The sequence below is a fragment of the Notothenia rossii genome (genome assembly GCF_949606895.1).
Source record: "Notothenia rossii genome assembly, chromosome: 8".
NCBI classification, from domain to species: domain Eukaryota; kingdom Metazoa; phylum Chordata; class Actinopteri; order Perciformes; family Nototheniidae; genus Notothenia; species Notothenia rossii.
Genome location: NC_136906.1, coordinates 31,722,147 through 31,735,004, shown reverse-complemented (window position 1 = coordinate 31,735,004; position 12,858 = coordinate 31,722,147). Strand labels below are relative to the sequence as shown.

The following is a 12,858-nucleotide window of genomic DNA, read 5'->3' as shown; positions in this document are numbered from 1 at the left end:
TTCAATTTAAAGAAAAAAATCTTCCCGAGGGAGCATGCCCCCGGACCCCCCTAGAGGAGGTGAGGTCCCCCCACAAATAAACAGGTTCATATGGATAGGATACTAGATAAGTTTGCACTCTCATTATATATAATGATAATAGATATGTTTCATTGCGGAGGACCCCCTGTTTTGTGTGTCCCCCACTTCTTAAACCAAAGTTACGCCCTTGATAATATCTACCTGTAAATAATAATAGTAAAACCCCTTGATTTATAACTTAACATCTCTGTCTCCTATTGATCTGAGTATATTATAAAGAATAGCCAGTTAATTGAAGCATTATAGCACAGGCCTTTGTCAGATGGTATATTACGCAGTTTTTTTTCTGCTTCGAATAGTTCTCTCTTTTTTCACCATACCTGTGTTTGCATCCCTGATAAATACTTCGGCAGATGAGTAATATTTAATGCAGCCAAACTGTGTATTACAATGCTGTTATGTGATGACTTCCAAAGAGAAAAGCAAGAACACTCGGAATAAAGTATTATTATTTTTTCTTTAGATGTTTTCGGATTTCCCATCGCATAAACACCATATCCCAACGTGCATTGTGGCTAAAACATCCAATCAGCGAGCTGAAGATCTGTCCTACGTCTGTTTCCGGTATTGTTCCTGTATTGAGAGTTCTCATTTATGCTACATTGAAGGGTGGAATTGACTACACATCTTCAGAAACATAATTTGCTTCAGATATAACTCATAGCAATATTGTAACCATTAAGAAAAGCCAACTGCATTAAAAACCCAGTTAACAAACACTAAGTAAAGTATTTTTCCTTCAGTAATGAAGATGTAATTCCAATGTAGACACACCTGGGGTCGCTGTTCAGTCTGTTACGCTGTGCCATGCATTGTCTGGAACGTAAAAGGGACGAAGAAGACAAAGTGAAGTGACGTAATTCCAGGTTCAACATGAAAACATTCCTAGTTAAAAATGCAAAAACAAATCGCTAAATTAAAAGATAAAATACTGGCATGTAATTCACGTTAGAATAAATAGAATGGTTTTAAATAATAGATGAGAGTAAAATCTACGTCACTTTACAGCCCCGCCCACTTTTGGGGAAACCAACGCTGTCATTTGAACGGCGATCAAGCCTGAAGCCACAGAGCTCTTCTTTTACTGTCCTTTGTTCTTAGAGGAAGTACAGAAACACGTAACTCTGGATTTGTTTTAATGTTTGAGGTGCAATAAACAACACAGCAGCTTTTTGGCATGATAAAACTATTATTTTTCTGCCTCGCTCATGAGAGTAACAGCTGGCGAAATTACAGCCTCACCTACTGATTTTAATTTAACCATATATCGAGCCCGATTCTCGATTTCAAATTTGTGCTCTAAAATGATATTTATAAATGACTATTATCATTATTATAAGCAAGACAATAAATGGCAAAGATATGTAGAAAATAAAAGTATTTAAGATACGTTCATAACAAACGTAACATGGGAGAAAATATGTTTCTAGAAGATATGTAGAAAATAAACGTAATTGGGAATGCAGTTTAGTTCTGTGGGAACGTAATTTTTGGGAGACAGGGTTGCAAATGACAGTACAATTGACCAATCATATCTTCCTTCTAAATGGATGGGTTTTATTATTGCAGACTTCATGACAAGTTCCGCCCGCTGTAAAGCTTTTCTTGTTTTCATGGCAACAACAACTTCCTGTCAACAGCGTAAACTCGCCTTCAAAATAAAAGCATGCCAAATTACACTTAAGACATACAACTACAACGAAAGTAACAAACACAATGCAATATCCTTTTCAATTTCAAAGAACACAAATTGGGTTATTTACAGGTGTTGTTTTGTGTGGTAGAGGGTCGCTGTCATTGATGCGTTTTGCAAATAGACTGTATATATAAATGGACGTAGTGTCCGTGACGTCACCCATAGGATTCTGCAGAGTTGCCGAGAAGCCCTCAGTAGGCGGAGTCGGCCACTAACGTCTCGACAGTGACGTCAGAGTCTAACTCCCGCCTGCTCCAGCCTGATCCAAATAAGGGCAAAGAGGCGGAGCCGAGGCGGGACCTGCTGCCACCGAGCTGGAAGTTCCAGAGCTAGCTGAGGCTACCAAGCTAAGCTAACATGAAATACATGCATACAAGTTACTGCGTGGCACTTTGGTTTTGATAAAACAGTGTAGTTCCACTATAAACGTTATATTCATGATCAAACGAGACAATCTGCAAGATCATTTACAATTTTTTGTTATTCTTAATGCTTGTCATTCACACGTTAATAAAATGAGTACCGATACATAGCAGAACAATTGTGGCGATGTTCAGCTTAATAAGCCTTGTTCAACATAATTTATTTAGCTAATACTACAGCGGGCTGCAGGCGAACCAAGTCCGCGTTTCGCTGCATTCCTTGATCTCCAGTTATAACGCCGGACTCCGCCGCCTGGAGCTAATGGAGCCGCAGGGGGCTAGCTCCAGCCACCAGGACGCCAGCTGGAGCCAGCCCCCTGCGGCTCTGTTAGCTCCGGCGGCCACCACTGGGATAATTGGGTACCCTTTTAACATTTGCTCCCGTTTAGCATTATGGGCGTCATAGCCATAGACTATAAAAGTCTTACCCAAGGCTGAATCATAAACTAAACTGTATATGTACATATATATATATACATGTATAAAGGGTTACGTCCTAAGCTGGCTAATAAGATATATAACAAGCTAAGCTAACAAGCACACAAACACCTGCTAACGGGGTTAACATGTATAATATTATTATTTTAGACTTCTTGGAAGCTCTGTTAGTACATTCAACGGCACAGCATGACATTTTAATTGTCTGGTATTTGTAACAACATTCCCAAAAAGGCATCACCACGAACACGGCTAAAGGGTCAAGTACAGTAACTACAACTAGCTAACATTGTAATCTAGCAGAGTGAACAAGTTGCTGTTAGCTGACAGTGAGGCACGTACCTCTCCATCAAAGTGACCACGCCCTAATGTATGCAAAAACGTTAAGACCTAATATAAATAAAGGGGGTTGCGTTATAAAACAATTCACTCAACAATTAATAATCATAAAGGTGGAATCTAAATATATCCTGAATAATTTGTATGGCATCCAGGGCTAGAAACATGTTTATTTCTGCAGTAAAGTTGGGCATTTTAACATGGGGGTCTATGGAAATTGATCCTTTCTGCAGTCATCACCTCTCGGCCAATAGATGAAATGCAGTTTGTGGCACTTCCTTATTGGCCTCAAGGCTCTGCTCCAGAGTTTGCCGCTTGGTTTTGCACCCCGGGCCATTCTTTTGATATTCCAGCGAAGTATACACTGTGACGTGGACTTAAAAACGTGGATGAACTTACATTTTTTTTTGTTAAACACGACCAAAACTGTAGTTATTGTACTTGGCCCGAAGAATCTACGAAACAAATTATCTAAAGATATACTAACTATGGATGGCATTCATTTGGCCTCCAGTGAGACTGTAAGGAATCTTTGTGTTATATTTGATCAGGATTTATCCTTTAACACCCACATAAAATCTATTTCAAGGACCGCCTACTTCCATCTACGTAACATTGCAAAAATCAGGCATATCTTGCCTCAAAACGATGCAGAGAAACTAGTCCATGCATTTGTTAGTTCAAGGCTGGATTATTGTAACTCCTTATTATCAGGGTGTACCTAGAAGTCAGTCAAGTCGCTTCAGCTGATTCAAAATGCTGCAGCTCGTGTACTAACCAGAGTTAGGAAAAGGGACCACATTACTCCTGTTCTGGCTGCCTTACACTGGCTCCCTATAGAACACAGGATAGAATTTAAAATTCTTCTTCTCGCCTAAAAAGCCCTTAATGGGCAGGCGCCGTCTTACCTTAAAGAACTCATTATACCCTACTGTCCTACTAGGGCATTGCGTTCCAAGAATGCAGGGTTGTTGGTTGTTCCTAGAGTCTCTAAATGTACAATGGGAGCCAGAGCCTTTTCTTATCAAGCTCCACTTTTGTGGAATCAGCTTCCAGTTTGTGTTCGGGCGGCAGACACCCTATCCGTTTTTAAGAGTGCGCTTAAGACCTTCCTTTTTGATAAAGCTTATAGTTAGGGCTGATTAGATTCAGCACCTAGTTTTGCTGATATAGGCTTAGTTTGTCGGGGGACATCTTACTTCTTCCTTCTCTCTGTCTATACCTGTGTACTCTCATGTTCCGATTAACCCAGCTTCCCCAAATTTCTTTCTTTTTGGTGTCTATATACGCCGGGATCCGGAGTCATGGATGATCCTGCGGTCCTGTGTCATGGATCGCGAGTCCTGGATCTTGAGCCGTGGCTGTGGTCCTGGATCATAAGTCCTGGATGGATATCCTCGTGGATTCATCTTCTATACACACATGCATTTCCAAACATTTGGACTACCTATGTTGCAAATGTATTATCTTTTCAATTTACACACGGCATCTATTGCACGTCTGTCCGTCCTGGGAGAGGGATCCCTCCTCTGTTGCTCTCCCTGAGGTTTCTCCCATTTTTCCCTTTAAACTGTGGGTTTTCTCCGGAAGTTTTTCCTTGTACGATCAGTGGCGTTTTCTCATGGAGGCTAAGGGAAGCCAGGCTTCCCCTGTTTTTTCGGATTGTAGTTATAATTTTAATAAATAAATAAAAACACTTTGTTTAGTTTCGGAAATTCTTTGTTGTGTGTTGCTGTCGGCCCGTCTCTCCCCCATTCTCATTGAGTATTTTACAAAGAGTGAAACAGAGCGTCACTGCACCACTCTCACCGCCGTTAGAAAGTAGCAAGCGACTGAAGCAAGTGCAATTATGGAGGGTGGAGATTTTGAGTATTTAATCAAAACTAATTGTACTAAACTTCCGCTGCAGCCGCAATAACAAATACAATCTGATGACAGGCCAATGCCCAAACTGGAGCTGTGTACAGCGAGGAACAAAGGAGCGAACCGGACGTAAAACGTTAAAGGTCTCCTGATTTAGTTTGTGAATGAATGCTTATTAGAGTTTCGGCTGGAGAGTGCGTGCGGACCTGTCGGTCAGATAACAGGCGTGTGTAAGTCCTGCATCTGTATGATACAAATGTGTGTAAAATGATACCGGGCGCTGTAATCACTCATCTGGTTACGTTATTACATTGACCACCACACCCCCCCCACCCCAAAAGAAAGGACGTATTATTGGCTTCCCCTAATTTTTTTCCCACGCCACGCTACTGTGTACGATGTGAGGGTCTAAGGACAGAGGGTGTCGTATTGTCATACTGATATCCTGTACAAACTGTGAAGTCCACTGAGACAAATGTAACATTTATAAATAAATATTTATATATTGATTGATTGATTGACGTAATAACTCTTTTTTTCGGAGGGTAGGGGTTGGGGTCATAGGGCCTAGGTATAAAAGTCACGGCTCGCCACTGTCAATCACACATCTGCGACCCACTCGAAACGGGTCCGTGACCCACTTTTGGGTCGCGACCCACCAGTTGAGAACCACTCTCATAAAGTTAGGGTGCGTTCAAGTCGTAGGTTGTCAGGTTTTAGCAGCAATTTTATTTTTGCATGAATCATCCGCGATTAACTTTTCAGCACTCTTAAAAAACAACAATATCAACGGCACTTCAGACGATATAAAAAGGTATAGAGTGTATATATAAATACTACATTAATTAAACAAATCAATAGCTCAATAATAATAAAAATAATTACTATAATAATAATACAGTTTAATTGTATTAGTAATTAATTTTATGTTTCATTATTTTCAATTGGAAGAATACTATACCAAATACATTATGAATGGCAGCAATTAAAATATAATTAATTAATTACAAATATATTTTAATATATTTTCTTTATTATTACAACAATACAAATATAAAAAATGTAAATTCTCATATTTACTTTTTTAAATTGTATGCCCAATGTCCATGAGGACATTTTAAGACTTTTGATTTGAACATATTCTGTCTCAACCAAACGTAATGGAGTAGGTGTGATTCAGATATTGCTGCCCATTGATTCAAATAATATATATTTAAAAAGAGCCCCTCATCTTTTAACGAATATGTAGCGTGAGAACACAGATGTGTACATGCGTGTTTACGAGCACATTAATGTGATTAATGTGAATGAGTGAGCAGAGAGCCTGCAGCTCTGCAGAGAGAGGAGAAAAGATGGAGGAGAGGGGGATGGGTTGTGACAGAGAGAGAGGGGGGGGGGGGGGGTGAGGAGTGCTTACAGCATGGGGGAGGGGAGGACAGTACACTGCAGCTGCACTGTACAAATGCATGTCAGAATAACTGCAATAACACGTGGGAAAATACTAGAAAATCAGGTTACAATAAACAGCAGTCACAAACATTAAAAACATAAACAATATTCAAAATAGAATTAGCTCAATAAGTCATTAGTTTTCCTTTAATGTCACAAATTAATATCAGAAATATACAAATCTCAGGTCTCTATTTTATATATTTGATTGTCTTTTCAATTTTCTTTATAGTCCACTTTATTTTATATTTATATATTTGCAGTCAATTTTATTTTATTCCATTTTCAATCCATTTTATTTTGTATTCTATTTGTATATATATTCTATTTTGTTTTTTTCATTTCATATTATATTTATTTTATAATACAATTTTGTTTTTTTAATCTTTAAATTGGTTTACATTTTATTTAGTTAATATATATATATATGTAATATCTATAATATTTTATTCAATATTCTTATTTCCTCTCCTGATTTCTTTCCTTTCCCTCTATTCATTCTCATCCTTTTCATCTTCCTCCCTCCTTTCTTCATTTCCTTTCCTTTCCTTCCCCCTGTGTGTCCTTTCCTTTCCTTCACCCTAACCCTCCCTTTCCTTCTCTTTGTAACACCCCCTCTCCCCCCTCTCATGTCATGCTGACTTAAATCAGGACGTTGACCTCAGGTGTCAGTGTTTCTGATGCCAGCACAGTGACTGTGTGTTTCTGCATGCATAAATACACAGTGTTTGTTTGTGTGTGTGTTAGCAGTAGAGCATGCCAGCAGCGAGCAACGTTACCCACAATCCTCTGGGATCTCTGGCTCTACCCTGAGTCCATCTGTGCTGTGTGACCGCTCACCAACACTAACCTCACCTTCACTTCTCTAAAAGCTGGAATTGAACTTGAACATCACACAGTTAATGAATGTCTTCTTAGAGATTGAGAACCTCAGACCTCTTATGAGCACATGAATGCACCACAGGCTTCATTTACACACAGCGCAGTGAGATGAATGGATTCATTTTTACACAGTGGATTCAACTGAGTGTTTTATTTTGACTCAGGGACGATATGGTTGTTATTCTTTCCAATATTAATCACGGTTTATTTGCATGGCACATTATTACATTCATATAATGATATAATATTATAGATTGATAATGAGAACAAATGAATTAAAATGTTAATATATTTGAATAAATTACATTCTATTTTTTATTCTATTTTATAAATTCAATTTTGCTTTTGTCATTTTTATAAATATTTTTTTATTTGATAATATTAACAATATATATATATTTTTATACTTTTATTTTTGCATATGTTATGTATATATTTCAATAAAAATGAAATATATTTCATTAGAAATACAATACAATATTTTTAATAAACATGGAATATAATAAAATATTATTATTTATTACATTATTATATATTATAATGTATTAAAAGTTTTAAACTAATTTATATTTTATTATCTTTATATATTATTTTATTCAAGTTTATTCTCTATGTTATTTTTTTATATTTTATTTTATTCTATTTTAAATATAAAATATGATATATATATATTTGTATCTTATATAAATATATAAAAATGGTGTACATTCTACTTTACTATATTATTTTACATTATATCTTCTGAGTTGGATTTCATTTTATTTAACTTTATTTATATATCTGTTTTTATGGATATTCAATGTTATCATAATACATACAGTTGGATATTTTATATACACAGTATATCATTTTGTTTAAGCTTGTTATTGTATTATATTGGTTTTCCTCTAATAACTGTTTTTAATTTCTTTTTAAATGTCCTTTTATAATGTATTTATTTTGCACTTTGTCGCAATTAAAACAAAATACATCAACATTTATAAAAAATAAACTTGCCTTGCCTACAAATAATTTTTGAATTCTGTGTAAATGTGTGCATATCACACACACACACACACACACACACACACACACACACACACACACACACACACACACACACACACACACACACACACACACACACACACACACACACACACACACACACACACACACACACACACACACACACACACACACACACACACACACACACACACACGCATGAATGCCACCCGACTAAAAGAAGAAGATTAGGTATTGATTCCATGACTCATTGCATCCTGGGAAAACTGTTAGATTACCCAGGGTGCCTCAGTGCTGCCGAATCCTTCATCCCAGTGCTGCTGCAGCAAGGGGAGGACGGGGGAGGATGATGGGATAACAACTAATAATAAATAATTTCTTAGGTTTATTGCTACTTGTGCTTTACTTGTTGTGTATGTTTTACTGTGGAATGTTCGTCTTGTGTGTGAAATATTGAAGAGACAGATCCTAAAGTATAACAATACAATATTTTAAAAATGTTCATTCCAATAATACAATTATACAAACAATCAGATACAAATGTGATTATGGGATGAGGGAAAACTATTTCCTTCGACAATAAGTATTAATATATATAATTTGATGAATTAATGCATGTATGTGTGTCTACATATTAACTGGGTAGGTTTGTGCGAACATATCTATGTTTCTCAATATTAAAACATTTCGATGGTTTAGCTTAATGCTTTTATAATCTGATTTCTACCTGCTGTTTAGGTATTTGTTTTTCTTGTATTTGATAGTCTATCTATAGTATTAAAGATTATTTAGCATTTAAATATAAAACATAAACAATATAATATTTTAAATATGCTATGTTCAGATTGCTCAAGTACTGACTTGTGTTCTTTTTGCAAGAAATCTAAACTAACATTTGGACATTTGCAACAAATGTGAGATATTTGATCTGCAGCGATTGAATTCCAAGAAGGCTGAGAATCAGAATCCCTACAGCTTGACGGCTTTTAACATATCGTGTCTTGTATTTGGGCGTTTCCTGATATGATCAATTATATCATTATTCTTAAGAAAAGTCTGACATGACGAGTGGAGTGGAGTTCCACAAGGCTCAATCCTGGGTATTCGGTTGTTTTCCATTTTACTTGACCAGCAATTCTTTTAATTTATTTCCCCTTTTTAAATGGATGTTTAAGACGATTTCCATCTGTCGTCTGTATTTTCTGTCGGTTTAATTTAAAGCACTTTGAATGACTTTTTATTGAATTAAAAAAAACAGATTATTCCATAGTTTGAAAGATCCTGGACAAAATAAGGTTATGGGTTTTAAAGGAAATAAATATTCTGAATCAAAACTAAAGTAAATATCCTTTCAAACCGAATGCTGTGTGTTTAGTGTTAAAACATGTCATGTGTTCAATTCAACACCAGCAGCATATCCGATCAATAGAGTATTGATCCGATATTGATGAGATGAACCAATAAGCATCGCAGCTGCGCGGCACAATCACAATATTGATTGTTGAACGTGGTAATACCTCTGATTTATTTTAAGCCATGAATCTGTTGTTTCATGTTTTTTGATCACTTCTGGCTTACAATGTTTTGCTTTGAATACACTTCAATATTAATAGTTACATTTTACAAAAATGCCCAGGTAATCTTAATATTACATCATTCTTGAAGGATACACAGTTTGTTTTACACAATATACACAAGTATTAAAACTTAAAAACAATAATTTCCTTTTTTCACCATTATCTCAAATTAGTATATAAACTAATAAGTGTGCATGCGTGCTTGTGTGTGTTTGTGTGTGTGTGTGTGTGTGTGTGTGTGTGCGTGCGTGCGTGCGTGCGTGCGTGCGTGCGTGCGTGCGTGTGTGTGTGTGTGTGTGTGTACGTGTGTGTATGTGTGTGTGTGTGTGTGTTTGATTCTCAAGAGCAAATGGCTCATTCGGAAGATGAAGCTGTATTGGTTTATTGACTGTTTTTTGGCTAGGACACATAAGGACACAGAAATACACGAAAGACATGCAGAAACACAAGCCTGTACCTGTGGCTCCAACATATTGATATTTGTTAAATATATGCATTGAATATATCATTAAGTAAAGCTGCAGCAGATCATAAATCCTACAGAAAAAGGTCAGTAACTCATAAATGTGTTCTCCAAAGTAAAATACAGCAGTACAGATTAGGCAAAGCTAGATGAAGTAAAGTAAAATAAAGCGTTTGAAAAAAAAAAGCTCCCATATGACAAGTTAAAGAGGACATGCTCATTTTCAGGTTAATATCAGTATGTTTTTATCAGTATGGTGTGTCTCTACTGTAACATGTCTCCATGCTTTAATGTTCAAAAAGCTGAGAAAATATCTAAAAACATTTAGGCGATTATCATGAAATCTGCAAATATTTGGTCAAAAAAACAATTATTGGACACATTGAAATGTCTAACAGAGTAATTATTCTGCAGAATAACATATGTTATTATTGTTTTTGATGTATTATGTGTTCATGACTTTAATGTTGCAGCTGAGAGTTGAAATGAAATATTATTCAAAGATAATTTTTGTAACAATAAATGTGTTCTTTTATCTATTGTTTGTTGCAGAATACATACAACTATTATCAGATTCTTAGATTTAATATTTTGAAAGTACTATTGTCCTGGTGGTGTAGTGAGGACAATAAAACAACATTAATAATACTAAATATTATACTGGAGGAAGAAATGCACAGACAATATTGGAGGGAAGACATAAAAGCAGTAAACAAATCATTTGAGTGGATGGGAACATTTGTTTTGTTTGTTCTCATCCTGCAAATACCTCATTTTAAAACGGAGATTAATATTATTCCTTGGATTTTAATTAATATTTCTGTGTGAGGTGCTGCCTGTGTGTGTGCTGGAGTAATACGTTTTTTCAATAAGTAATTAATCCCAGAAAAGTGAAAGTCATCCTCTGTGTGTTTGAGATTGAAAAACTTTGAGGCGAGACGGAGAGACGGCGAGTCTTTGACGTGACCTCGCCGTCAGTCTGCAGCTGTCTGCGCACATCCATCCACCAAGACCCTGCAGCGTCCCATTTATACTGGCTCAGACACTGCAGAAACAACGGAATATCTTATCCAGGAAAAATATACATAGATTTATTTTATTTTCCTTTTTTCAATGTTGTTCTTCTATTCTGTTGATGCTTTGCTATTTTATCTTATCATATTGTAAAATGTTGCATACATACACCCTTTAAGAGTAGCCTAAAGGTAAACAAAAATGAATATAAATATTGTAAAAACTGTTACAGTAAGAGCTGTTAAAAATAAAAAAAATGTCTAAAATAAGGAAATTCATTATAACCTTCAAGATCTGTGGCCGTATTCACAAAGCATTTTATCTTACCGCTAGGAGTGCTCCTAACTCGCGCTAAAACATTTTACGTAGGAGTTTTTTCTTAAAAGTTATTCACAAAGCCGCTGAGACCTACTCATACTAAGGATAAATCACTAAGAGTGAACTAAGAGTGACGCGCCGTTGCTATGGATTACGTCGATTCTCGTGCATGAGTTTAGAAGCGGTCAGTACGGTGATTGGTTGTTCAGAGCAGGCGGTCTCGGTGAAACTCATCCGCAACATCCCACAAACGAGCCCACTAAATCACCGAAAAACAAGGAAATAGCCTAGGCTAGAAATGTATTCCTATCAAATAGTTATGGACAGTGCAGTTAGCAGAATACACGCATGATGACAAGTTTGTGCAGACCACGATAATGACGTATATGCACGTTAAAGAGAGAGAGCAAACAATAAAAATACGTAAATTGCATTAAATCAAGGGGGCAATTAAAAGCACCCTGCAAACTATTATCCAATGAGCATATTTCCAGCACTTAAACACTTTCAATAACAGACCATACCGCCGTTCAAGTCCCCCTATCATGATGAATGAAAACAATCTGCGTGTTGATGGAATGTACTTTCTTTCTATTGACGAACACGTCCTCATCTTTTGATGGCGCAATTATTTTTATGTGCGTCCCGTCAATAGCACCGACCACACCGGGCATACCTGCAATTGCCATGAAGTTGGCTTTGATCCTGTGTAGTTGTTGATTGTCCAAAGGAAACCGGATAAACTGTTGGATGATATGTGGTCTAGAGAGCGCGTTGATGGTTTGGTTTATGGCACGGCTGACTGATGGTTGCGATATTCCTAAATCGTCGGCATTGCAAAGTTGCATTTTCCCTGTTGCTAAATATCGTAGTGTTGCCAAACATTTTATTTCCCGATTAATCGGGTTATTCCTGTTAGTCTGGGATGTTATTGCATCCCGCACTAATTCCACAAGAAGTTTGATACCCTCATGATTTAGCCTATATCTCTTGATCAATTCACAGTCTTCCATTGTCTCCAAAACATTTCGTCTCGCAGCCATTTTCAGATTCTTTGTGAATAGGTCTTACTGAGTTCGGAGTCCTCTCGAGGACTTTTAAGCTCTCCCAGACTTAAGTGCTACTTTTAGGCCTAAAACACTTTGTGAATTGCTCTTAGTGAATAAAATTAGGAGTCCTAAATTTAAGACTGACACGCCCATTATGTTTAGGAGTTTCTCCTAAATTCGCCAGTTAGGAGCTACTTTTAGCCCTAAGATCCTTTGTGAATACGGCCCCAGTTTTTTAACTATGTATGTGACACAGATC

At 36.6% G+C, this 12,858-nt stretch overlaps 1 protein-coding gene across 1 annotated transcript in view; it reads right to left on the bottom strand.

Annotated features, from left to right (window-relative positions):
• Positions 1 to 12,858, bottom strand: part of LOC307014439 (syntaxin-1B) — a 96,141-nt gene that overhangs the window by 67,289 nt on the left and 15,994 nt on the right. The gene's annotated exons all lie outside the window — the stretch shown is intronic.